The sequence below is a fragment of the Cupressus sempervirens genome, chromosome 1 (genome assembly GCF_028749045.1).
Source record: "Cupressus sempervirens isolate cs-2001-9-10 chromosome 1, ASM2874904v1, whole genome shotgun sequence".
Taxonomy (NCBI): domain Eukaryota; kingdom Viridiplantae; phylum Streptophyta; class Pinopsida; order Cupressales; family Cupressaceae; genus Cupressus; species Cupressus sempervirens.
The window spans coordinates 165,900,060-165,925,390 of record NC_143118.1 but is presented as its reverse complement, the minus strand read 5'-3'; the positions used below and the strand labels follow the sequence as shown (position 1 = coordinate 165,925,390).

Here is a 25,331-nt window from a genome sequence, read left to right as displayed (position 1 = left end):
GTGCATATAAAGTTATCTAAAGGATTGTATGAGTTTTAGATGAATATGTGGAGACTAGTCATATGGCAGTACACAGGAAATTGCTTACTAGTAAGTCAATTTTATTTGTTAAGTGAGGTGGAATTTGGTTGAGTGGGCTTGGATTATGATTGAAGACATGTTCGTGATCATGAACATGTGATTTATTCACTCTCTATTAACTTTTTGGTTATATTATTTTGGGATGTGTAAATATAATGTAATATGTATTATAGTGAGGTCCTATATTATTTATTGTACATTGAGAAAGCCCCAAGGCCAACTCAATTATTTATTAGGACAAGGTATAAAAGGAAATATTTTGTTCTTGGTTGTAAGACAATAACCATTGTATTGCATTATTGATTTGGCTAGTGAATGTGCATTTCATTAGATTAGAGTAGAAGATGATGATCAAAATGTGTTGAGAACTTCAAAGGATTTGTATAGGCAAAGAATTTGTTATATTGGTTAGTGCACCCTTGCATATATTATCCTAGAGATTTATTAATGGTAATAGCTCTAAAGCCATTTGGGTAATGGGTTGATTTGGCTTCCTATCAACTCCTAATAGGGTTGGAATCTTCTAGCAAGGATTCAAATTATCTTAAGAGAGACCCACATGTACTAATTGTATGCAATTAGCTCTTAATAGAGTTATATACTTTTGCAAGGAATTTTTATATTAGTACATCATATAACAAGGGCTTCCCTAGTTAACAAAACTTGTTTTATTGTGCATGATTCTTATCCTATGTTTGTTACATATATTGGTTATTATAATTGGATTTGATAAAGTTAATTTAATTTTGTTACATATATCCCCATCCACACCCCTTAGATATGTCAGTGGAATTCACTTTCTAACAAAAGGTTCTTAGGGAATCTTAAGGGGTCTTAGGCAAAATTGGTCCTTAGGGAGCTTATATCACATTAATGTATCCTAGGACCCATTTTCACTAATAATGTTCCATATGACATCTTACAACCCCTTACCTTTAATGTATGGAAAGGGGTCCTAAGGGATCTCAAGTGGTTCTGGGACATATTAATTTTTCCTAGGACCCCTTAGAACCGTTATGACCCCTTACAATAAATTGGTTTATGGTAAGGGTTCTCAATAATTCTCAAGGATTTCTAGGACACATATCCCTTAAGAACTCTTATGATCCCTAAGGGGGTTTAAGGGGTCATATGACACATTAATGTGTCCTAGTATCCCTTAAGACTCCTTACACACCCTTACCATACACTAATGTATAATAAGGTGTTTAGGACACCTTATGAACTCCTTTGATCCCTTACCATACACTAATGTATGATAAGGGGTCCTAAAATGTCTTAGGATGCATTAATGTGTCCAAGGACCCCTTAAAACTCCATATGACACTTTTCCATACATCAATGTACGGTAAGTTTTCATAAGGGATCCTAGGATCTTGTAAACCCTTACTTCATGGTATGCCTTGAATAGGATTTGGTATTTATCTTCTTATTTTAATAGCTTTATGGCATTGCATCCATGATATTCTCTATAATCCCTCATGTTCATGATTACTCTTAATGCCTTGGTAATTCTCTGTGTAATATTACTATGAAAATCAATAATTTCATGCATCACGTTTATTGGATACTAATCTTTTTCATTATAGATCTCATTTTGTGATGTGAACTTTTTCCCATTGTCATTATTATTATTTTTATTACATGATGCACATTTATCAAGAACTCTCATTAATGACAAATGTAAATATCACTCACCTACCTCACTAGCTCCCTATAATATTAGCATCTATGATCATCACCACTATATTGGTTGTGATATTTGTTGTAACCCTATAACATTGATTGACACATCTATATTTACTTTTATTACTCAATTATATTATCTACTCTTTATGCTCTGATCTTTACTATGTGATCTTTTAACAACCTTTAGTCCTTGAATATTGTTTGTCATCTTATTATTGCATATCTATTATTCATTGGCACATTGGGCTCAACCCTCATGGGTGATGAGTTGACCCCATGTGATGATGAATTATAAATGTGTAACTTCCCTTGTAGATAAAACAAACTCATTAATTAAAACATGAAAACATGAAGCTTTGATGCTTTCTTTTCTTTTGTTTGATGCATTTATCTAAATAACATGCATTTGTTTCTTGATTAGGAGGTATAGGAGTGAGACCTTTGCTTCTCTAACACCATTTCTTGTCTCCCTATATGAAACTATTTGTGAGGAGCTCTTTGAAGATGAAGATGACAAGAAAGATAGGGAGATCCTCTAAAAATGTATGGGCATTCATCACTACACTAAGCAAAGGTAGGTCCCTGTCCTTTATCTACCACATGCCTTTCTTGCATATTTTCATTTACTTGTATCTATTTTCATATATAGTTGTCCATAGCTTTTGTGAAGTATTTTCACTTTTCTTTTTGTATCAAAAGAACTTGTAATTGCAAACAAAGTTATATGTTTTTGATGTAATACATTTGAAAATGAATGATTTGTTCATTTTTATTAGCATTTTGACTTCTTTTAGTAGTTTAATTTCACCGTTCATTTAGTTTAGAAGACATTTGATCATGAAACCAAAAATAACCAAATATACCCCTTAGTTGCAAAACGCAATCATCTCTATGTGTTTGAGATGTGAAAAATAAGTAACATCTATAATTAATCTTTTCATTGGTTCATTAATTAAAGGATATATAGTTAAAGATTTATATTTTTTTCAAATGGAAGGCATTAAATATATGAAGGTAATAGGTGTAACTACCCCAATTAGGATTTTCATTAAATTATTTTAGATGTTGATTTAGAATCATTTTGGGTCCTTAATTTGTAATTGGAAGATATAAATAAAGGCTTAGCCTTCTCATTTGTATTAGATAGAAGATCGGCTATAGAAAGTACTATAGGATGAGGTTTCTTCCAAGAATATCTTAAATTAAAATATAATCTTTATTAAAGATATCGAATATCTTATTGTTTTTTTTCAACATTTTGCATGATTTCTACTTCTCAATTTTTACTTAAGATTCAATGATTATAGTGGAGAAATATGAAGATACGCAATGAATTCCTTAGTTCCTACCATTTTTAGTTTTCTTATTGTACATTGCAATGTATGTTAAGTTGAACTTACTAAAGCACTAGTTCAATTGATCTTCTTTTGGGTTGTGCCAGTATTGGGTATTTGGGTAAATATTATGGAAACACATAGCTTGGTTTGAGGAATGAATTTATCAAGATACTACCCATTTTTATCATCGTTTATAGGTGTTAAAAGTAGATTAGTTTCTCTAAACCCTTGTCCATTTTGTCCTCTTTATTTTGAATCATGATTAGTCAATATTTAAGTTCCAACCACTTTGAGAGAAAATAATTGACAATGATGGGTGGGCCTAGAGATAGAAATTGATAGATTAACTTACCAAGGCATCAAATTGAGCAATAGACAATGATGGGTGGGCCTAGAGAGTTAGGTAATTATTTCAAGGATCTCACAAAATTGATGGTAATTTGCATCTTTCGAATATGTGGGAACTAGATTTGATTTAATGAAAGATGACATGCAACACTTCATAGAATATAAAGAGTAAAGTATAATGTGATATGAAAGATGGATGGAGTTGACTAGAATGAGTGACAACAAAATGATTTAGATGATGGTACAAAAAGGAAATTATCTAAAAGAATGGAATTGAATTTGAGACATGTACAAAAATTATCACAACCTTAGGGATGTCAATTTTATCATTAATCAAAGAAATATTTTTCACAAGTTAAAGCATGAGGAGGTCTTGAAGGATGCAAGCACCATGATATCAATACTAGACTTTTTGTTGATGTATTAAATTGCATATATCAATAGTAGCACATTTATTGATGTATTCAATTGCATGGATTCCTTTTTACATGTCATATCCATATTCATGCTCACATATTCATAGACGTGTTAGTCTAATTTTTTATTCATTTATATTTAACATTAAATTATGCATTCCTTATCTAAAGGTCTATTTTGTTTATAATTATAAATTAAAGACATTCATTTGAAAATTATTTTCAAATCTCAATCATGTTATAAACATTATTCATTACATGGAAAATTATTTGGGGAATAATGTGGTTTGGAGTATTAAAATGATCCTAGTTACACATCAATTCATTCTAATGTATTTTCATTAACCAAAGTGTATTGTCTTTGGTCATGATAACCATATATCAAGTATTATTGAGGATGTTCATTTGTGATCTTTCTTTCCAACATGTTTGAATCCAATTTGAACTTAGGCCATAAATTTTGGCAATCAAATCTTAGATGGTTACCTTGGCATATTTCTTGGTTTGTCTTTCATTTTTGTGTTTGATTTAACCTTGAAATGTGCATTTTTTATGCCTTTTCTTTTTGTGTTGGGTCGAATACATTTTTTCCTATCTACAACATGTTAATATTGTTAATGCATTAAATTGACCATACACATTATCAAAAAAACAATTTAAAAAAATTGTTTTCATATTTACACAATGATTTTGTTTTGTAACTTATATTTAAAATATCTTTTAGCATAATAAATTGGAATATATAAAATTTTGTGCAAAAACACATTAATTTTTTTAAAACTTTAATTTTTTTTCATAATCTTTAAATAGTACTATTATAATTATATATAATAAATTCTGAGAGAGGTATATACATAACTAATTATAAAGTTGGCTCTCATCTTTACATTTAAAAGAATGTATTCTCTAAATGTGTGGAATAAGGTTAAGGTCACATGAAGAGATATAGGCCTCACTTGATTGTCAAAAGGTTCTTGTGATAAAGTACAAGGTCTCATAGATGATTTAAGATCTAATTTAAGAAAGGAGGGGTCTTCTAAACAAAACAAAGCTACACATTAATTACAATATTTTCATCAATAATAGCAATCTTTATTTTTTAGTTTGAAAGTTTAGACAAATGTAATCAAGATATAACTAAAAATTGTCCTCCTAATTCTTTTTACACTTATCAATCATATATAGATTTTAACTTCCAAGTAATTAATATTTTTATTATTTTATATTTCATTTGTCCTATCAAATTACTAAAAATAATCATGGAATGTCCCAAAAGAGTATCAACAAGATTTTAAGAGAAGCCTCCCATACATGTTTTTTACAAGTTAGAATGGGGTTAAGTTGTGTCGAATTCTTAGGTCAAATTAATTTTCTCTAAGATAGAAAATTCAATGAGAATCCTGATTTCTTAGGCCCTTAAAAAAGATCATCTCATATACAACACATGGATGAAAGGAGGAATATTGTGTGACTAATCTAGTAATTTTTAATAAAATGACACATTTTTAGTCAATTACAATTGTTTTAACAAGAGATGCAATGCATCAAAGTTCTTGTCAATTGTTAGAGATGGAGAAAAATGGAGATATATAGATGACAATAGAAATGAAGAATAGTTGGAGATAGATGACTACAAGTAGAGACAAGAGAGAATGATACTCGAAGTAATAAATATGAAGATAGAGATCACAAGTGATTCATAGAAAATACATCTCGCTAACGTTTTTATTAGTTGGACTATTTTGGAGACCATGGAAAAATATACTAATATAAAACATTAGATATAAGAAGATAGTTGAAAAATAATGTGTTGTAATAGATGGAGAGTTATTGTAAGTTTTTAAAAAAATTGAAGTTTTCAACCAATATATTAAATACTTCAAAAATTATTAACTACAATAATAATATTTACTTTAAATTTTTTTTATATTTCTATTAAATTAAAAGAAAAGAATCATTAAATATGTAATTTTAAAATAATCACATTAACAATTTATTAAATAATTATTTTATATTCTTGTAACAAATTAAAAAAGTTTTGTTAAGAAATAAAAAATAACATTAATAGATCTCAAATTTTAATCTTAAAATAATAATAATTCATCTAGTTGTTGATTATTATTGTAAGAAGTGTTTAATCATGAGTTTTAATGTATGAAAACACTTTTTATTACCTAAGCTGAAGGATTCGATGAGAACAAATCCACATATCTAGTAGAACACCTACATGCAAGAACCTGTAACATAGAAGAAAAAGATAAGAGAAGGCAAGGGTTTGGCTCTGAAAATATGGAAGAATATATTATCAGAGTAAAAGTGTGAATGAAAATACAAATGATCAATCCTAATAAAGGAGATGTAAAACCCTAATAGGGAAACACTAAGAGGTAAATAACATTTAATAATTAATATTTAATTATTAAATAAAAATGCATGTTTATAAAGTGAAATCTTAAGAAGGGAGCTAAGGTAATTTAATAAATGAAATGAAATTAATCCTTTACTCTAACACCCCCCTTAAGATGAGAAACAATTCAGCTACAAAAAATGTGGAAAAAGAAAGGAAACTACAATGTTAAAAGCATAAATGGGTCCCAAAAACATGGCATAATGAGGTACCCAACACAACCAAATCTTTGAAAAATGGAGAAATAGGGAAACCACATGAAAAAAACCTACTCCAAAAAGAGATAGAAGAAGCTAAAAATTAGAAAAGAAGGAAGGAAGGACTCATCACTAAGACCCCCCAAGGACAACTTCCTTCACCCAAGCATAGAATGCAATTGAAGATACTGTGAGTATGCAAAAGGTTTAGTGAATATGTCTGCAACCTGCTCAGCAGTGGGAATGTACTCCAAGCTAAGAGAGCCATCATGAATCAAATGTTCGATGAAGTAAATGTAAATATCAATGTGCTTGGTCCTCTAATGCTCGACTGGGTCATGGGAAATGTGTATAGCACTCTGATTGTCACACCAAAGAAAGGTAGAACTATCAAGAAGAAATCCAAATTCCGTCATCAACTATTGAAGCCATAAAACCTCTTGACTAGCTAGAACAACTTCCATGTACTCTAACTCTATAGATGATAATGCATGATAATGTTTCTTCTTGCAAGACCATGTGATAGGGCCAAAACCAAAACAGAAAAAAATCCAAAAGCAGAGTTTTGATCATCATTATCACCAGCCCAATCTGAGTCTATCTAACCAATAATGTGAGGATCCCCTAATGTGTAGTGAATGCCATAACATGTAGTACCCCATATATACCTCAAGATATGTTTTAAATCTTTTCAATGACTCTCATCTGGATCATGTGAGAATCTAGAGAAAAGTCCAATCGCAAAGGAAACATCATGACTTTTGTGTGTCAAGTATAATAAACTACCCAAAAGATGTCTATATAAAGTGGAATCCACTATAGTAGTAGTGCAAGTGGTAGATAGAGTAAACACTCAATTGAAAAGGTGTGGGAGAAGACTTGCAATCAAGAATGTTGAATCTCTTAATCATATCAAGAGCATACTTCTGCTGGAGTGTGGTTATACCATCCTAAGACTAAATAACCTGTAGGCCCAAAAAATAGAGCAGGAGTCCAAGGTCTATCATCTCAAACTTCTCTCTCAAAACTCGTTGAACACTCTAAATTATAGAGGATGAGGTACCTGTAATGATGAGATCATTTACATATATTACAAGTATCAATAACTATGTCCCATGATGCTAAATGTACTCTATAGGATCGAAATGACACTGAGTGAACTGTATCAACAAAAAAGGAATTCATCTTCTCATACCAAGCCAAAAGGGCTTTTTTGAGAGCATATAAATACCTCTGAAGCTTGCATACCATAGAACATTCCTACACAAAACTATGAGGTTGCTCCATATAGATCTCCTCATGTAGATTCTTAACGTCCATCTTAAATAGTGTCCATCCCTGAGAAACTACAAGAGAGAGTACAAGGTATGTAGAATTCATCTTGGCAATAGGAGAAAAGATCTTAGATTAATCAATACCCTCAACCTATGAAAATCCCTTTGCAATAAGACATTCCTTGTACCTATCAATAGAACCATCTACAACATACTTGACATGGAAAAAAACACCAGCATTGAATCAACTTTCTTCCTTTTGGAAGAGGACAAAGATCCCATGTGTGCTTCTTCATCAAAGAAGATTACTCCTAATCCATAGCCCTATCCCACACTAACTATCTTGTCCCCTATGAAAAAATATATGGATCATCTAAAATGATATGACTCGATAGTCCAATACTAGATGTCTGAGCATGAGTGCGACAAGAATCTAAAGGATCTCTTGCCATAGGTCATGTTGCATCAATAATATCACAAGCCCACTTGGGAACTCATTGAACATCTGGTGGATGTAGTGAAGGGGGATCAACATCAAGATATTCCTTAGAGGATACACAATCTTGTAGAGGAGAAGAGGAATTACTAGGTAGTGAGAGAGAAGCTGGTGATAAAGGCTACATCTGAGGATAACTCTCATCAAACTGGACATCTTGTTGAAATAAGACCTCTATGGAATCAGGATCAAATAACCTATATGATTTCATATCCTTAGAGTATCCAAAAAAATTAGTGGTAGGCTCTTCCTCTCCATGGATTTCCTCTAAGCATCTGGAATAAATTTCCAAGCCTCACTACTAAAAATACAGAATGTAGAAACATCAAGCTTGACATGAGTCCAAACCTTCTCGAGAGTAAAGTGTCACAATTCCTTGTGAGGCATCCAATTTTGAATATAGTTAGCACAATTGATAGCCTTAGCCCAAAATTAAGATCTCGTAGATTGAGAGTTTATCATACAATTGGCCATCAACTATAATGTCCTATTCTTTCTCCCTACAACCCCATTCTATTGAGGGATGTGGGGAAATGTGAATTGATGTTGTAAACCATACTCAGTACAAAAATCTTTGAAAGACTAATTCACATATATTCCATGCCATTGTTAGTGTGTATACAGCTAAAAAAAATACCAACCTTCTTCTCCACAAATGCCTTGAATATTCAAAATTAATCAAAGACATCATACTCGTACTTCAAAAAGTACAACCATGTGCATCTAGAGAAGTCATCTATAAAAAGGTAAGAACATATTGAGTACTTGAAAAGTATGGATTGGGGAATGACATAATATCATTGTGTATCAACTCTAATGGTGCCTTGGCACGGGTGGAACTACATATCAAAAATGGATCTCTATGATATTTTCTAAGTGCAAAGCCTTTATAAACACTGTTGATAAAAGAGATTTGAGGTAGCCCAATCACTAGCTCATGTGCACTCATCTTCTCTAGATATCTATAGTTAACATAGACAAAATGGTCATGCCAAATCTTTCTCACTATGTTTTCATCAGCAATAATAGAAACACCTGTAGAATCAGAGCTCTCAAAGCCATCAAACTGATATAAGCGAGATTGAAAATCAACACTCCTAATAGAAACAAACAAGTTAGGATCATGGAGATATCAAATAACCACATCATGTGGTGAGAACTCAACTTTCTTACCATAGATAGAATGAAAAATTTGAAAGACAGATAAGAGATTTGTAGAAATAGCAGGAATAAAGAGAATACCCCTAGTGAACCACCCTCTAAAGAGATAGTACCTAAACCTAAAACTAAAAGTTGTGTGGAGTCACCAATTTCAATTTGTGTAGTAACACTCTAAGAAAGTGAGGTAACCAAATCAAGTGAGTGTGTCATATGGTGGAAAGCACTTGAATCAAGAATCCAAGTAGCTAATGAAGACAATTCTTGTCTAGAAAGACCATGTTCTTTCCTTGAAGGAGGAGGTGGTGGCTTCACAGAAGCAATACTATGCTACTGCATGACCTCCTCTAAAGCCTCAAGGCATTTTCAATTAGAAATATTTAGAATAAAGAGGGGTGGAGGGGGGGGCGGTAAAAAGAATATCGGAAGTGAGACCCGCCCGAGTCTATGGGGCCAACTTGAACCAGCCAACATTTCCATTTAATGAATTTGCCCCCCTGGCGAATTGTAGGGCATTGTAGGGCTGGTAATTCATTTTCAAATTACTCAAAGTCAATATGTACCACTTGAACAATTAAACAATTAACACTTCACTATTTTTTTTATTCTATTTTTTCTTGATCTATACTATAGACTTTCATTAACACAACTTGTATTGCATAATGTAAATACACATAAACCATTCATCATAATTTTGATTACATGGAAACCCAATTTGGGAAAAACCACCATCAACATGTCACTCTTTCAAAGTGAGCCCTTTTAGGAGCCAACCCTATTAAAGGTTACAAAAAGCATAGTTAAATGTGACCTTGTTAAAGGATTTATCACTCTATGAGAAGTGCTCTTGTCAATGGACTTTGATCATTCCATTAGAACGTCACCTTGTTAAAGGATTTACACAAACTATTAAGTCTCCAAATGACTATTAGGTCAACCTCTGTTAAAAGGATTTCAATACAAATTGTTTACAATGATAAGAAAGAAAATAGTAGGTTTTGATCTATGATTACAACTCACTTTTTTCCATTTCAGATCTCTATTTGGTCCTTATGTTGTTTTACTAATAAGCCTTCTATTGGCATCTTTGATTTTGATTTTCTTTGACACTTTTCAAACAATTATTCCACTCTTCTCATCAACACTTAACCCTTATTTTGTAATACACATATCAATAACAACATCATATCTACAATCTTCCTCCTTTAGCTTTGTATTCACTCACACACTTGTGCATTTCTGATCCACCACTGTATGTATGTGCATTATACACTTATAATTCTCTGATCTCTTTATTCCCTAATATATTGATAATTTGTTTAGCTCTGTACCTCTTTAAATAGGCAATTCTTTCTTCACCATTTTTCCATTTTACTGTAGATCTTAGGGTTTATGATCAAGGTCAACTTGATTCATTATATTTGTCCATCTTCTTGATTGTCCTTTAGAAACTTCTCTAGAATCCATCTGTTAGGTCTCTACCTAATCTTCACCTTGAATTTAATGATTCAACTCATCAATATTATCTTGAACACAATTTACATCTCCCAAGAAATCAACCATGTCAGATTGATCTTATGATTTCCTTGAAATTATTCTCTTACTGTCACTCAACAATCTCTAAACTCTGATACTTGGTCACCACTAAAATACTTGGTCATTGTAAAGCTTTCTAACTTAGCATTAATCATCTTTCTAGGTAAATAATAATGCTCGATCAACACTATATTTTCTCAGCACTAATTGTAGCTTAGTTGACACTAGTATTACTCAACACTCATTAGTATTTTACTCTGTTACTTGGCTTGGCTTATCTTTCTTGACATAAATAATTACTTTGCTTTATCAAAGTTTATCTAATCAAATATCCATTGTAACTCCCTTTTCATAACTTCAACCTTTCATCTAGGTGCTATAGTTATGATCAACTTCTGAAATCCTCTTCATCAATCAAAGAGATATGGCATTTAGATTAGGTAGCAATATGTCTCATCAATAGATTTGAGATCAATGAAAAAACAAAAATTATTCCAATTGTAAGTTTCCAACAATCTCCCTCTTTGACATTGATAACAACATCTCAAATATCTCAATACTAGTAATAGCTTAGTTACCATACAATCAAAAATATTTCACTCTGACTTTCTTTTCTAAATTTCTCTCAATGTTTGCCTCTTTAAGGAATCTATCCCTCTTTAATTATACTCTCCCTCTTTGACAACAATGCCAAATATGTTTAGCTATCTCAACTTCAAACTCTTGATACATCTAAATTATGTAGATTTTGCATGTATGGGTAATTCATTTCATCTATCAATGACTGATTTATTTATGTTGGACTAAATTATTCTACCTTAGGCATGTCCCAAAATAGAGTTGTATTACACCACGATGTAGGATATTTTGATTAGCACGTGATGCAATGCACCTTGTCTTGTTAAGTAGATTTGGTTAGGGGAATCACCCCTAGTTTACCTCTAAGATATTCATGAGCATCCTTGGGCAAGGGTTTTGTGAATATATCAGCAATTTGTTCCTTGGTATTCACATATTCTAGCTTCACTTATTTGTCTTGAACTAATTCTCTCAAGTAGTGATACTTGATAGTAAGGTTCTTTGTCTTTGTGTACATCACTAGAGTCTTTGAAATGTTTATGACACTTTTGTTATCACAATAGATAACCATTGGATCTGCAATCTCTTCTTTATACATTTTAGCAATTTTTTAATCCATATTATGTTTGAACGATTCACTACAGCTACCAAATACTTAGCTTTAGCTATTGATTGGGAAATACAATTTTTCTTCTTGCTTGTTCACGACACCAATTTCTTTCCTAGAAAGACTGTACCTCCACTAGTGCTTTTTCTATCATCCATATTTCCTACCCAATCTGAGTCAGTGAAAACCTCAAATCTATCATTTCTCTTGGAATATAATCCATAGCCTTTTGTACTTTTTAGATTATCTCAATATCCTTTTTACAACCATCATGTGATTCTCTTTAGTATTTTCTGGAAATCGCGCAACTATCCCAACTCCCAAAGCAATATTTGCCCTATTCTGAACAACATATTGTGTTTTTCCAATCATGGATCTATATATGGTCTAATTCACATCTATAGAATCATCATTCTTAGATAGTTATGTTTTGTAAACATAGGTGTACTCACTGGCATTGAATCTTCCATACCAAAAGTCTTTAGTATCTCCTTGATGTATTTGGATTGTGTTATGAAAATATGAATCTTCATCTGACATACTTGTAATCCAACAAAGAATTTGATTTCACCAAACATAGACATTTCAAATTCCTTCTTCATTTCATCAACAAATGATTTGTATAATTTTTCTCTTCCTCCAAATATAATATCATCAACAAATATTTCAGATAATAGTACTTCATTCTTCTTGCCATTATTCAAATATAGGTTATTATTATCATTTGTCCCTTCAAAACCAATTTTCACCAAATAGTTATGTAATCTTTCACACCATGCTCATGGGGCTTGCTTCAATCCATAAAGGGCTTTGTTTAGTTTACATACTATGTTCTTCTTTTTTGGATCTACAAAACCTTTTGGTTGTTCAATGTACACTTCTTCCTCAAGTATACCATTTAAAAATGTAGATTTGACATCCATTTGATATACCTTGAAATTCTTGTAGGTTGAATATACAAGCAAAATTTAGACTCCTTCAAGTCTTGCCACTAGAGAAAATATTTTTCCATAATCAACTCCTTCTTGTGCATAACCCTTGCATACCAATCTTGCATTTTTTCTTGTTACTTCACCATTCTCATTTAGTTTTTTCCTAAAAACTCACTTTGTTCCTATAAAAAAAAATTCCTTAGGTCATGGCATCAAAGTCCAAGTCTTTTTCTTCTCAATCTGGTCAATTTCTTCATTCATTGACTGTATCCAAACTTCATTGTCTAAAGCATCTATTACTGTCTTAGGCTCAAACCCACATAATAAGTATGTGTCACCTTTGAGTTTTCTTCTTGTCATAACACTTAATTCAGCATATCCAATGATTTGATCAGGTTTGTAATGTCTTCTCACACATTTTGCTAGCACAGGTAGTTTCCTTCTTGGTTCTTTGTCAGGTTCATCTAGAAAAATAATCTCTGGCTCATTTCCTCTTCCTTGTTCTAGTTTTTGTTCATGTTCTATATGCTCGACATTTTCTATCTAATGATCAAAATTTCTTATCTTTGACTCAAAATCTTCAGTATATTGTTGGGCACCCACTCTCTGTTGCTCAATAATTTGAATTTGTACTCCATCATTTCTTGTCTAATGGGAACTTGCAGCTAAATTTATTTGTTCACTTTGAGTATTGGGAGAATAATAATCCACATAGATGAATGTACTATAGTCTTTAGGTTCTTCATTACATAAGTGTCACTTCTTTTTGCAAACTCATCAACTTTTACATTTTCACTTTCTACAACTTTGTTAGTGTTAGAATTTAAACACTTATAAGCTTTTCTTTTGGTGAAATAACCTAGGAATACACAGGTTCATCACTCTTTGCATCTAGATTTCCATTACTATAATCTTTTAGTATATAACATCTACTACCAAAGATTTTTAAATATTTAACATTAGGAGCATAACCATACCATAGTTCAAAAGGTGTAGCATTTGTACCTTTCTTGACTTGTACTCTATTTAGGGTATAGAAAATAGTAATAACCACTTCTCTCCAATATTTTTTTGATACACTCTTCTTCATCATTAATGTTCCTACACAGTCCACTATTGATTTGTTTCTCCTTTTAGTTATTCAATTCTGAGGAGGGGTCTTTGGTGCTGACATCTATATTTTGATTCCTCTGTCATTGTAGAATGTATTGAACTCACGTAAAATAAATTTACCACCTCTGTCAAATCTCAAACACTTCAAACTCTTCCTTGTTTCTTTTTTAAATCTAGCTAAATACCACTTAAATAACTAAAAAGCATTAGATTTAGCATTAAAAATCATCACAGTCATCATTCTAAAGTAGTCATACACAAATTGAATGAAGAATTTATCTCCACAATAACTTTGACCATCAATTGGTCCACATAGGTCAGTATGAACCAATTCCAAAATATCACTAGTAGTGTATGTTTTTCTCTTAAAACTAGACTTGGTCATATTTCCCAATTGACATTGTTTATACATAGCATTGTCAAGCTTCTTTAGTTTAGGCAAACCTCTTACTTTCTTTATTTTACTGGTATTCACCAAATTTTCAAAGTTCACATGAAATAATATTTTGTGCCATAACCAAACATCTTCTTGTTCTGTAAACAAACATGTCTCACTTGATAGGTCTAGATAGAATAAGTTACCTCTTGTTTGCTCACTAGTTCTACTTAGCTTACCATCACCATCATGTATCTTGGCCTTTCTATTATGAAATTCAACTCTATAACCTGATTTATTTATTTGTGAAACACTCAAAAAAATATAATTAAGTCCTTCAACCTAGTAAACATTATCACATGTTATCTTGTCAGTCAGTTGAATAATACTTTTACCTTTTATAAGACATGGGATATCATTACCAAATTTAACACATTCACCATTATATGGACCAATATTTTCAAATTTGTCTTTATCACCAGTAATATGATTGGAACATCCACTATCGATTATCCATCTGTCACTTTTGTTCACATAAGAAATTAATATAGTTTTCTCATCTTCATCAAAATCTTATTTCATAGCAACATAGACAACTTCATCATCATTACTCTTAGACTCAATGTTAGTTCTTTCTTCAAAAATATAACAATATTTCTTACCTTTTTTGTCCTTGCTTCTCTTGTAGTCTTTTTCATATCTTCTTCCTTTATACTTTCTTTCCTTCCTTTCATCCTTATCTTCCCTATTAGGACATCTAGCAACACTATGATCAACTTTGTTGCATGAAAAATAGATGATAGGTAATTTACCTTTGTATTTACTTCTTCCTCTTCTAAACCTTTTTACAATGAGGGCTTCAAATTCATCAATCTCATCATTAGAACTATCACTTTCACTCTTCAAATGTTTTTCTTTCTTCTTAATAAGAACTAATTGTGAGTTGAAAGTAGATTCAATAGTAGAAGTTGTGTAGTTATCAAAGTAATACATCTCAAAAGTAGTAAGTATTTCAATGACACCTTCTAAGGTCAAATTGTTACCTAGCATGCATCTCAATTCTTTGATTGTAGAGACTCTAATGGTATAGATAGGGAGTAGAGTCCGCAATACCTTACTTATTACAGTTTTATCTTTGATTCTCCATTTTCACCTTGAATAGCATTAACAACATTTTAAACTCTTGTGTAGTATTGCACTATGTTCTCACCTTCTACCATTCTCATGTCATCAAATTTATCTCTCAAGCTTTCTGACTTAGCTCTTAGGACATTGTCAAATTGTTACCTCTTTGGAGTGCAAATTATTACCACTTTGGAGTGCAAATTGTTACCTAGCATGCATCTCAGTTCTTGAATTACAGAGACTCTAATGGTATAGATAGGGAGTAGAGTCCTCAATACCTTACATATCACAGTTTTATCTTTGATTCTCCATTTTCACCTTGAATAGCATTAACAACATTTTTAACTCTTATGTAGTATTGCACAATGTTCTCACCTTCTATCATTCTCATGTCATCAAATTTACCTCTCAAGCTTTTTGACTTGGCTCTTAGGACATTGTCATCACCTCCATATATGGTCTTCAATCTTTCCCACATCTTGTTTGCACTATCACAATATTTTAGGTTATCAAACTAGGCATAGCTTAAGGTTGAGGTTGCAATCTCCAACATTGCTTGGTTGTGTTCTAACTTATGTTTCAGTTGATCAGCAGTCAAAGGAGTAGTTGTTATCTTTACATATATATTGCTTAGAAAGTTAACAACACCATCAATAATATTAGATATGTGTAACTTCATCAAGGTCTGCCATGTAGGAAAGTTCTCCTTGTTTAGCTTGGGTACATCTCTCTTATGAGTAATGATCTTTATCTTTAAGTACCTTCAAACTTTTCTCTATAAGCACTAATATCTTATACCAATTATTAGAAATGTTTAGAATAACTGAGGGGGGGGGGGGGGGGGGGGGGGGGGTGAATCAGTTACTCAAGATCAATATGTACCACTTGAACAATTTAACAATTTAACACCTCAATGGTCTATTTATCCTACTGTTACTTAGTTTATACTGTAAGAATCTCATAAACATAACGTGCATTTCATAATGTAAACATTATCAAATGTAAACACACATAAATCATTCATCAATTTTTTGACATTAGGATTTTTACATGGAAACCCAATTTGGGAAAACAACCAGCAACATGTCACTCTTTTTCACTCTTTCAAAGTGAGCCCTATTAGGAGTCAACCCTATTAAAGGTTACAAAACACAATGTTAAATGTGACCTTGTTAAAGGATTTAATCACCCTATTAGAAGTGGCCTTGTTAGAGGACTTTGATTATTCCATTAGAGTGTCACCTTGTTAAAGGATTTACACAGACTATTAAGTCTTCAAATGACTGTTAGGTCAACCTCTGTTAAAAGGATTTCAATACAAACTATTTATAATGATAAGCAAGAAAACAATAGGTTTTGATCTATGATTACAACTCACTTTTGTAGGTTTAGATCTTTATTCGGTCCTTATGTTGGTTTACTAATAAGCCTTCCATTGACATCTCTGATCTTGATTTTCTTGGATGACCTTCAAGAAATCAATCCACTCCATCTCATAAACACTTAATCCTTCTACTTTGATTCACCTCTCAATAACAACATCATATCTACAAGCTTCCTCCTTTATCTTATTCACTCACACACATGCATTTCTAATTGATGTAGAGCCACACCTTGGAAAACTCAGGAGGAATTAGTCATTCAACTGAGTTGCTTCAAGGGGCATCTACAACCTTCAGGATCACACACTAAAATCAGATTCAAAACAAAACTTTGAAAATAAATCCCCCAAAATTTCTTCTTGCTGCCTCCAGATAGACCTACACTCAGACATGAATAACTTTTGAATCAAAAAAGATTTACTCAATCCAACTATTGAGATTTGGTGTAACTAGGTTTCAAACAACATATAATTTTTTTAGAGAAATCCAACAATTCAAACCCAAAATATTGACCACGCATCAGAGTACATTTTTCTGCAAAACATTGCTTCTTGTTGTCTCTAGATAGACCTGTGAACAAACATGTATAACTTTTGAACCAGATCAAAACTCTTCAATCGCTCTAGTGAAGATGGGCGTAATTAGACCTATAATAACATATCCAAAGCTCATGAAAATCCAACAGTACATTTGGGAGATATTACCCACGCACTGAGACTAATTTTCTCCAAACATACCAAATTCGACCCAAAACTAAAACTTTTTAATCGTTTGCAAACTATCAACTTGTTTCCAGTGAGAAGATAAGAAAAATCCGTTCAAAACTCAGACCATGGAAAACTTGCACAAAGACAAAATGAAAAAACATTCCATATCTCTCCAAATTTGATTCGTCTCTTACATAGCTGACTGGCTTTCATTTAAAACTGACTCTCTTTCTCTAATTAAAGGATGTGAAACGTTTTCTTTCTATTTAGAAAAGAAAATGTCTTCTATCCAAAAAAAGATCAGGATCTGAAACGTTCTTTTCCTACCAATATTAGACAGTCATTTCCTAAATCAAGAATATTCCAAAAAACTGCCTACTACCTATTCTTGGATTCTGAAAATCATTAAACACTCCACCTACGAATTAAAAACTATTCTAATTTAAGATCCACACACCTGGTCCTAGGTGGCTATATCTGGAGAGCTTATCGAACTGCTACTCTAGGTATGCCACCACATGTAGGATGTTATTACAAACTTCAAAAACTAAAAGCATTTAAAACATAACATTAAATTTCCTATTACATTTTCAACAATGTTGCCTCCTGTGGCATTTCTCTTCTCTGCCACTGCAGCACTAATCCACCTCTATATGTATGTGCCTTATACACTTACACTTCTTCAATCTCTCGACTCCCTAATTGATCGATAATTTGTTCAGCTTTGTACCTCTTTAAATAGGCAATTCTTTCTTTAACATTTTCTATTTCTACTCTAGATCTTAGGGTTTATGATTGATTTCAACTTGATTCATTATATTTTTCTATCTTCTTGATTATCCTCTAGAAACTTCTCTAGAATCTATCTATTAGGTATCTACCTAATCTTCACCTTGAATTTAATGATCCAACTCATCAATCTTATCTTCAATATAATTTACATCTCCCAAGAAATCAACTGTGTTGGCTTGATCTCATAATTTCCTTGAAATTCTTCTCTTAGTGTCACTCAACAATCTCTAAATTTTGATGCTTGATCATCACTAAAATACTCGATCTCTATAATGCTTTTTGGATTAGCATCAACTATCTTGCTCAATCGATACTAATTCTCAGTCAATAGTAGATTTGTTTGACACTAACTATATCTTGATTGACAGTAACATTACTCATCACTCTTTGGTATTTTACTCTTTTACTCTGCTTGGCTTAGATTTCTTGACATAAACAATTGCTTTTCTTTATCAAACTCTATCTAATCAAGTGTCCATTATAACTCCCTTTGCATAACTTCAACCTTTTCTCTAGGTACTATAGTTATGATCAACTTCTCAAATCCTCTTCATCAATCAAATAGATATGACATTTAGATTATGTAGAAATATGTCTCATTAATAAATTTGACATCAATGACAAAACAACAATTGTTCTAATTGTAAGTTTACAACACCTAGAAATTGGATGTCCTTCCTTGCCAAAAAAACTGTAAGGACCACCTGTAAACTTCTTAGTCTTGGAGGAAAAATCACCAGACTCAGAAGTTTTACCCTTTGGAGTAGTTTCTTGAGCATCTAATCTAGGAGAAGACTTGGAGGAACTCTCACCACCTATTGTATCTGATTTGGGCTTTGGTTTCTTCTTCTGCTTCCCTATAGATGTCTGAGAAAGCATTGTTTGGTTCTTTGGTCCTATGAGAGAGTCCAGCTATGAACGATTGGCTTTCTCTCTAGTCAATTTATCACAGAATACCTCAAAAGTGTGCATGGTAAATCTAGAACCCAAAGTATCCATAGTGGAATGGAAGGTAGAAGAGAAAATTTGAAGGTTTCCCTGAAGCTTTGATAGTATCAGATAAATACACTCCTTATTAGTCTTCACTTTTCCACACCACTATAATAAAGATATATGTTGTTTATACCTCATCAAAAAGTCCTCAATAGAGGTAAAAACATTTGGTACAAGCGATGAAATCTCTGCCTCAATGTGAAGTTCCCTGAACTCATTGATGGTACCAAATAAGTCCTTGAACTTGGCCCACATTTCTCGAGGGGAATTCAACCCATCAAGATCAAACTGCAAATTGTCTAAAACATTCAAACAAATCAAACCCATGGCCTCATCCATCTTAAAAATGTGTTACATTACCTCAAAAGGCCTCTAAAAAATTAGTTGTACTTTATCTAAACAAGATCACAAATCCTTTGAATAGAGAAGCCATGTCATAGAAGATGTCCATGTATAATAGTTATGTGGGTTTAGAGGGACAAGACAAGAAGAGGTTTCCTCCATTGTTTTAAAAGGTGTTTGATTTTTTTGGAAATTTCTAGTTTACTGATGTAAATGACAAAAAAAATTATATAAAAAACCCCATAAAATTTAAAAAATTGAATCTTGGATGCCAAAAAGAATGTGTATAAGAGAAAATAACAAAAAGATTCAGTTTAAGAATCACATGTTCCTTTGAAAAATACAGATGAAAATAATAGAGAATCTAGAAAGTTCTCAAGAAGATCTTTTAGATGCTTCTGTCAGATCGAAAGACAGAGCTAAAATGAGCAAGTTATGCCCCTCAGAATGTAGAAAGAATCATTGGACTTTGACTAAAAAATAATGCATAAAATTGGAGAATAAATTCTTTAAAATACCTTCATCATTATGTCCATCACAGAATCAGGATTCCTATGATATCTCATTTTCCCAAAAATGCCTTTGTATGCTCAACTTAGAGCCAAAAAACCAATAGGGCCTCTAGAAGTGCAATTTTTTTCTAAAATCCCCAAACAAATTGCCAAGGGGCTAAACAATCAACCCTTGGCCACCCATGTGATAGAAGGAAGGTGTTTCTGGGTGGTGGTGGCCCATTGCCAAGGTGGTGGTGGTGCTTGACAGCGATGGTGGAGCTCAACAGCGGCGGTGATAAAGCTGTTTGAGGTGATCGTTGGAGGTTAAACAAACTACCAATAGTTTTGCTAACTATTATGGTAAAAACAAACTGCTTGTGTTTTTAAAAAGCATTTTTAAAATTATTTTTAAACTTCTAAACTTTTTTCTTCAATTTTCCATCTCATCTTGCATGCCAAGGGTTGTATGACCTTGGTACGCAAATTTGTTTTGCCTCAGAATGCAAAGTTGGCCAATAAATTTTATATAGAAATAGGGGTTTTGATGACCTTTGAATCCAACTGTGAGGTTTGTTTGCCCTCAAAGTTCTCTAAAATTCAGAGACCCCCCTATTTTTTACAAAAAATACTTGAAAAACAACTATATATGATTTGTCAAACCCTTGTTCCTCTTTTTCTCCAAATAAAAATGAGCTACAACAATTCCATCTTTGATACCATTAAGGATTTGATGAGAACAAATCCACACATCCAATAGAACGCCTGAATGTAAGAACCTGTCACAGAGAAGAAAAAGACAAGAGAAGGAAAGGGTTTGGCTTTGAAAATATGGAAGAATATATTATAAGACTAAAAGAATGAATGAAAATACAAAGGATCAATCCTAATAAAGGAGATCGTAAAACTCTACAAGGTAAATGTCATTTAATTATTAAATGGAAATGCATGTGCATAAAGTGAAATCTTAAGAAGGGAGTAAAGGTAATTTAAATAATTAAATTAAATTAATCATTTACTCTAACATAAGCTTTTAGTCAAATTTATAAAAAAATATTATGATGGGTGTCATGTCAAAAATTAACAACTCATTTAATGAATTGATTTAATGCATTGGATCTATGGAAATAATCACTCGTTTCATTAATTGATTTAATGTATTAGAAGTATAAAAATTAGCTTCTTTTTTTTTAATTGTAAAAAAGATTCATGTTCTCCTCACCTTTTTTTCTTACATTCAATAGCATTTTTGGTCTATTGGTGAAGTTGAATGGCTTACGAAGAGCCAACCAGAGATCAAGTCTTGTTGAGTGCAAGGTTCGAAGACATCATAAAGCATGAGGTTGAGATCGTGCCCCAGGCGAATTTGGCAGCATGGATGTTCCTTAGTCCTTGGCTCTTAGTCGAAGAGGTTTCAGGCATGCGTGGGCCCATATTGGGTACCTAAAACTTGTTTGTGGATGACCTCCATCAAAAAAAAAATTGTAGAAATGTTAAAACTATATAACTTGTTTGACACATTAAAAAAAAAAATTGTTTCAATTGGTTAGCAAAAATATTATAATTGAATTAAATAATTACATAAATAAGTTGACAAATCATTTAATGAATTGATTTAATGTATTAGAAGTATGGAAATGACAACTCATTCAATAAATTGATTTAATGTATTGAAAGTATGAAAATTAGGTAAGTTTTCTAATGAAAAATATTTTTCTCCTTACATTTTTTCTTTACATCCACTAAAATTTCAAATAATTAACATTTAATACAAGTTAAAAATATGTAAAAATGTTAAAACTATATAACTTGTTTAACACATTAAAAATTTCTTTGTTCCTATTGGTTAGCAAAAATATTATAATAAATTTTAATTAAACTATATGGTTGTCATGGTACAAACTAATAATATTCAGTCAAAAAAGAGGCCAATATATCCAGTTTTGTTTAAGGTGGATGTGGGTAGGAATTTTTTATTTATTTATTGTTTAAAACTGTAGATAAATGTTGTTGACATGGATATTTATGCCGCAAATGTCATTTACAGTTATCGCACTAGACATTATTATCTTGTTTTCTTCACGTAAGAGTGGGGGGTAAATTGTTTTCTTATTCTAAGTCTAGGTGATTAAGTTTTGGTGATTTCTTAGGAAAACATAATTTTGTATCTTCTTTAAAGCCAATTTCTCTATATTAGAAGATGGATCAAGCTTTGCTAATTTCTTAGGTGAACGTTATTTCTCTAACTTCACAAATTCAATATGAAGCTCAACCATTCAATTGACAACACAAATATCAAATGTAAGAATGTACTTGGTTATTAATTTTCTACTATGGAGAATGGATCTCAAAAGGAAAATATAGTTTGACTATGACTTGAAAACTCTTGAGCTAATTTAGGTTGGGTCCTATGGAAGGGCATTTCTTTAAAATAGAGTAAATGGCCGCTGAGAGTTTTTAAGAGTATTTAAAGATGTTTTAAAAGAAAAAAATAGTTTCAGCTTTAAAAGTTTAGCTCTTAAATTTAAGGAAGCTAGTGATCCCATGAATATCATTTGAAGAGTTTAAATTTATGTGTCATTATCCCCATCTCATTTTGGCTCCTATTTTGTAGGAAAGGATTCTAATCAAATTTCTAACCCCCTCCAAAAATTATCATGGAGCCACCTACTTCAATAGAGTCTAAGCTCGTCCTATAAAATCCCTCCCTTAAGTATTAATTGTTTACTATAGATAATGGATTTCAAATGGAAACTATAGTTTGACTAAGACCTACACAATTTTGGAGAACAAATGTGAAAGAAGCAACATGAGTGTAGTCATTTACTTATTTATAGACATCATTGGAGAAATTAGAATGTACACTTCTTGAATGTACAATGTATCCCCTTTCATTCAATATGTCTATGGAATGTGGATCTTTGTTGATATGGGTAGTGATACTGCATTTTTATTTCCAACTTTTAGCTAGGTGTTTACAAGATGAGCAAAATTACTTGTTGGATTTCAAGGCTAGTCTGAATCTTTTATGAGGTTGGTTACCAACTTGGCCAAATGGCTTAAAAATCATACACTAAGACTTGATTCCTATGCTAAAAGTGTTAAGTAGTCAAAATTTACTTAATTTTTCAAGCTTGATTTCTTCTTTATTATCTGATGCTTAAAATTGGCCCAACTTGGGAGAATTAAATTATTATGAGTAGGAGGGTGTTGTCTGTGATTTATGGCATCGATTTTTCAGCCACGAGATCTGTCTTGGTTGGATGCCCATACAATGACATGTATACTTTGCCCCCTACTTTTCATTTGATCATGTCATCTTTTTTTGGCCTCTTCATCAATGTTGTCACATCATTGTTTATTGGTCAAATCTATTATTGGTTTCAATGCATGCCAGATTTATAAGGAAAATTTAAATGCTAATATTTATTGAATATTTTAAATACTCTTTTATGTTTAAAATTATATAGATAAACAATTATTTAAATATATATGTATGTGTGGATACTTTTAGAAATAAACTATTTTGTATTATTATGTTTTATTTTATTTATTTTTTACTTTGTATTAAATTAAAATATTTTAAATAAATGAATACAAAATTCTATAAGATAAAAAAAATTGATTGGTAAAAAAACCCAAGCCATTTAATTATATTATTTTAAAAAAAGATAAGTTACAAGTTCTTCATTCAAACAGGCACTGGTAGGAAAGAATGAAGAAGAAAAACTACAGTCCTGACTAGGACTTTCATCATTTACTCTTTTACATGTTAAAAGGGGCATACCCCACTATTATATTGTTTATTGAAATATTTGTTTCATTACTCATTGAAGGGATTTATCAAGTCTTCCTTGCCTTCCATCTGACCAAGATATATGTATTTCATGGTGAGATATAATCTGACTGATTAAGCTATAACCATCTTGTTCTAAAAGATTAGATGGATTGGTTGAAAACACCTTGCTTTTTGCATTCTGCCATAAACTATGAGCTCATAAAACTATTAGTTAAACATAATAGGCATAATCACAATTTTTTTCACAAATTATGATATAATATTATTATGTATATAAACTATTCATTTGTCTCTATTATTAGGAATATAATGAAGAGAAAGAATCACAAAAAATCTAGGTAGATAACCGCACTCCAAAACCATAAAAGTGTTATGTAAACTCAAGTCCAATAACATGGGCTTGACAACAAAATGATCGAAATACAACTCTCAATGAAAAGTAGCAAAAAGAGACCCCATGAGAAGAAGGGGTCAGAATACGATAAATCCTCTAAAATGAGTCTCAAAGAGAACAACAAGGAAGATAGAGATGAATGCACAAGGGCAAAGAGAGAGCACAATTGTTGCTAGAAGACATACTGCCCAATTTGAAAATTATACTTATATATACGTATGTATGTATGTATGTATGTATGTATAATATTACCCCGATACATATTCTATGCCTGAAATCAAACATTCAATCAAACTTATAAAATACTTCCTCTTAGAGAATCTCTTTTTTGATAACTATAAAATTTTGGGGTCTACAAAAATTATGTACTAATAGTTGAGACAAAATTCTAAGAACAAAACTAAAGGTCACCAAATGTATAAGGGCCAAATATACAGGGTAAAGGAGGCCAAATATACAGGCCCAACTGAAAAAATATAACTATCCAAAAAAAGGAAAAATAAGATATCAAACTACTACATATCAGAGCTAAACTTCGATGATGTCTTTCACCTGGAAATACCACTCCATACCCCTCTAGTCAACACATATGCATGTGTTGGTGGTAGCCAGAAGAAACATCCAATTATAGGTGATTTTCCCCACACGTTGCATAAAATCTCTTTTGTATTTCATAATAAAGATAAAAAAGACTTCAACTAGCATGTCCAAAACATTATACTCACTCCTTTTGGAGATGTAGAAGTCATCATCAATGTTT

At 31.8% G+C, this 25,331-nt stretch overlaps 1 long non-coding RNA gene across 1 annotated transcript; it reads left to right on the top strand.

The window, feature by feature from the left end:
* The first annotated feature begins 2,043 nt into the window (after positions 1-2,043).
* Positions 2,044-23,308, top strand: LOC149576668 (uncharacterized). The gene is made up of 2 exons (XR_016361978.1): positions 2,044-2,344; positions 22,993-23,308. It is a non-coding gene; the product is annotated as an uncharacterized LOC149576668 (long non-coding RNA).
* Positions 23,309-25,331: the final 2,023 nt, after the last annotated feature.